The following is a 4,632-nucleotide window of genomic DNA, read 5'->3' as shown; positions in this document are numbered from 1 at the left end:
AGCTAGTTCTAGGACAGCTAGGGCTGTTACACAGAGAAACCCTGTCTTGAAAAACAAAACAAAACATTCAGTATATTTAGCAAAGGAGTATATGCATATGTGTGTTCATACAAATGCAATATTCCTTTGGAAGTCAGAACACAAATTTGAGAATCAGTTTTTTTTCTTCCACCAAATGGGCCCTGGAAATTGAATTAGGTCCTCAAGCTTTCATTAAGCCATTTCAGTCCGTCGTGTGCCCCCCCCCCCCACGCGCCTTGAGATACCATCTTTGAATTCCTGATCCTCCTGCCTCCACCTCCCAAGTTCTGGACTTAAAGACACGTCACCATGTCTGGCTCTAAGAGGGCTTTTTATAAATGATTTAGGTACCTGCTGATTTGGCTAAAAAAAAAAAGTGATAATTCTCTCATCGTGTATACACATGTACACACATCTTTCTTGAGATGGTGTCTCCTCTATCCTAGGCTGGTTTCACACTCGATGTGTAGCAGAGAATGACCTTGAATAGTCTGATTCTCTTGCCTATTCAGCACCGAGCTGCTGTGTTCTGTGCCTGCAAATCTCCCAGCTCTCTTCGTCCTCAGGGACCTGCTCAGTGCCCACTTCCCCACTTCACTCCCCAGGGGAAGTGGGAGCTGCTGGCAGGAACTGCAGAAAGGAATTCAGAGGCCTGAGGGCAGACTGCAGGCCCTTAGAGGAAGGCTGGGCTCCCGAGTCAAGTTTCCTCGGTCAGGAGACCTGCTTGCAGACAAGATTGTCGCCCAAAGTCCTGTGATCTCTGATGGCTGTCTTTTTCTCCCCAGGTCTTATTTTACACACTGATACAATGAAGGAAGGGACTGATAACTTCTAAGGGCCGGTGCCAACGTGCTAAGAGGCCTTTCCTCACGTTGCCTGGGTGTGTGTGTGTCTTTCCACTCAGCTCCAGGGTCACTTACTGAAAACTGTGAGTAGGTTTGTTGGGCTATCTTGACTTTCCTTACCTGGGCTGGAATGTGGTGGTGGTGGGGGGGCTGAATAGGGTTGGGAGGGCTGGATAGGGTGGGGAGGGCTGGAATGTGGTGGTGCGGGGGGGGGGGGGGGGGGGGGGGGGGGGGGGGGGGGGGGGGCTGGATAGGGTGGGGCGGCCTCTGCTACTGTAATCCTCAGAGGCTGTCTCCAATTCTGGCTCACTTCCTGTTCCCTTTTCCAGTGTTGGTAACTTCCCTACTACCTTTTTATGCTTTTGAAAAATTACATTTACTTACTATATTATTTGTGTGTGTATAGGCACACATGTGTCACACACGTCTGAGGTCAGAGGACAACTTGCAGGAGCTGACTTTCTTCTTCTAGCCTGTCGGTCCCAGGGACTGAACTCAGGTTTCCAGGCTTGGCAGCAAGCACCTTTACCCACTGAGACTACCTTGCCCGGTCCACCGTTATTTAACAAAATGCTATTAGACTACATTAACTATAATAATGAGTTTCATGATGACATTTCCCAGCTTGTATATGATGCATTTGGCCACATTCACCCCACCTAGTCCCCATCCTGGTGATCTCTTCTATGTAGCCCCCTTCCATGCCTCTGTGTGTGTGTGTGTGTGTGTGTGTGTGACCCACTGAGTTTCATGAGGAACATGGGTGCTTCTATGAAGAAAAGGCTTCTAAACTCCAAAAAAAAATATCACTGAAAGGCTCGTTCTTTGCAGCACCGTACTGGTCGCTCCAGAGCCACTGCCTTACAAATGACCCCCCAATGTTCCGCCTGTGCTCCTTTTCATAACACACCCATGGCTGGAGTTAATCCTCGTGGCCTTAAACCGAATGACATTTGGCAGATGGATGTTACCCACCTACCCTTAGCTGGAAAGCTGAAATACATGCATGTTTCAGTAGATACTTGCCCTAAAGTAGTTTTTACTTCGCTGCAAAGTGGAGAGAAAATTAAAAATGTGAAGCCCTTTATTCAATAGCACCACGGAGGCGTATATACCCAACAGTCAAGTGGGCCAACAGGTGAAAACCTTATCCTCTGATCCTCAAGGCCAAGGCAACACGTGCTCGTGAAGCAGAGCTGGTAAACAACTTCGACACAGCTTTCAGTGACTCAAATCAGAAGGAAAGTAAAGATCTCTAGCAGGGAAGAGCAGCTGGAGGCCAGGACTCCAAATGGTCCCAACAGGTGCTATCTACATGAGCGTGGACACCTTACCAGTGACTACACCACCATTCTTTTTTTTTTTTTTTTTTTTTTTTTTTGACCAAAGGGTCTCCCTCTAGTTCCTACTGACCTTGAATTTACTCGTAGCTCAGGCTGGCCTGAATTTGTGATGGTCCTCCTATCTCAGGCTGGGGTTACAAGCTTGAAGCACTGTGCTTGGATTCTTCTTTTTTGTTTTTTGAAACAGGGTCTTAAAACCTGTAGCCAGGTTGGCCTGGTACTCTCGATCCTCCTGCCTCGGTCTCCCAAGTGCTGGGATCACAGGTATCATCTACCAGGCCAGCTCAGTAGGGACTTTTTTTTTTTTTCGTTTTTGAGATAGAGGCTCACTGTGTAGCCCTGGCTGATCTGGGACTTGCTCTGTAGTCCAGGCTAGCTTTGAACACACAGAAATCTACCTGCCTCTCTGTCTTCCAAGGGCTGGGATTAAAGGCCTGCGCCCCTTACCCCAGCTAATAATAAAAACATTTTTTAATATTTATTTATTATCTATACAGTGTTCTGCCTGCATGTATGCCTGCAGGTCAGAAGAGGGTACCACCAGATCTCATTACAAACAGTTGTGAGCCACCCTGTGGTTTGCTGGGAATTGAACTCAGGACCTCTGGAGGGACAGTCAGTGCTCTCAACCTCTGAGCTATCTCTCCAGCCCCTAATAACAACATTTAAAGATCTATTTTGTTGCTAACGCCGTGCATGACTGCAGGTGTACAAGGGGCATCAGATCTTCTTGGAGTTGGAGTTCTAAGTAGTTGTGACAACTCTCTCACTCCCCACCATGGGCGCTGGGAATTGAATACCAGTCCTCTGGAAGAGCAGCAAGGGTTCTTAGCAGCTGATTTTTCCCACCACCAACCACTCCAAACCAATTTTTATAATATTATTCTTTTATTTTTTTTTGAAACAGAGTCTTGCTAGGTGGTTTAAAGGGCCTGGAAATCTTCCTGCCTCAGTCTCCCCAATGCTAGGAATACAAGCACAGGGTGCCACACCCAGCATGGATTCTTGTCTTCATCTTCCATCAGTCATGAGTCCCTGTTATGAAGCATTTATTCGTCCTCCAAGCCACATAACTGAAAAGAAATTTTCTTTTATTTTTCTTATTACTTTCTTGTTCAGACTTCCATTCTCTCCACCTTCTCTCTCTCTCTCTCTCTCTCTCTCTCTCTCTCTCTCTCTCTTTGGTTTTCAAGACAGGGTTTCTCTGTAGCTTTGGGAGCCTGTCCTGGAACTAGCTCTTGTAGACCAGGCTGGCCTCGAACTCACAGAGATCTGCCTACCTCTGCCTCCCAAGTGCTGGGATTAAAGGTGTACGCCACCACTGCCTGGCTCCCCACCTTCTCTTGACACTCATTCAGAGACCTTGGAGTCTACCTTGCAATCTACAGTCCTTAAGTTCACAAATATAGGCTTCTTTTGTTTACCATTTTCTGAGTCTGGATTGATTGACACCTACAGAATGGTGGGTGGTGAATTTGAATCCTGAGCGTAAGGACTTCGGTAAATCTGTAACCTGTGTTGCACTTGATTCTCTCCTGTAAAAATGGGAAGAGTCCTAGTAATTGGGGGCTGGAGATGTACCTCAGTTGGCAGAGTGCTTGCCTAGCATGCATGGAGCCCTGGGTTTGGTTTGTAGCACCAGATAAAACAACTACGGTGGCATCCGTGATCCTAGCACTCAGGAGGCAGAGGCAGGAGTTGGAGGTGGCAGATGGCTGCATAATGAGGTTTGAGGTTGGCCTGGCATACATGAATTGTCAGCCACACAGCCAGTTGTAGGCCTCCTTGGATTACAGGAGACCCTGTCTCAAAAAACCAACAACCACTATACAAGAAAGGAAAGACTGAGGCATAGGGTCACAGGTTCAGGGCCATCCTGGAGTGAGACCCTAACTCAAAAACTAAGGAGTGGGCTAGGGGGTTAGGGGTGGAGGGGTGGGGAGAATACAGTTCAGAGGAAGAACATCTGGCTAGCAAGTGTAAGGCCTTGGGGTTCAATACCCGGGACTGCGAACAAAATCAGCTCCCCCAAACATTGCTCTGAGGTTTGAGGCTGCAGGTTGTGGATTTCAGGTCTGTCAGTGAAATGGTGGCCAGCAAGGCCATAGTGACACTGGGTTTCAAAATCAAATAATGTCCTTCAAAGGGGAAAACACAGAGACTTAAAAGATGTTAGGGGCCCAGCAAAGTGCAGTTCAGTGCTTGGTACTGGCCCGGGGCTGGATTCCTCACACGAAAAAGGCGAACAGACACGTTAGTTGCCGTAGAACTCCTAACCTTGATTTAGTCACCAGATTTGACTTTCCTTTTCCCACCTCAGCCCCGCCTTGCCAGCCCAGGCCCTCACCAGGCCCTCTCCACACCCTCCCTCCCCGCAGGCGCGCTGCGCGGCGCGACGCTGAGTCAGGCTGCGCCCAGTTGGG

This window comes from Alexandromys fortis, unplaced genomic scaffold (genome assembly GCF_014885135.2).
Source record: "Alexandromys fortis isolate MF-2015 unplaced genomic scaffold, M_Fortis_MF-2015_v1.1 scaffold_9, whole genome shotgun sequence".
In the NCBI taxonomy this organism is placed as follows: Eukaryota; Metazoa; Chordata; class Mammalia; order Rodentia; family Cricetidae; genus Alexandromys; species Alexandromys fortis.
Note: the sequence above shows the minus strand (reverse complement) of the source record.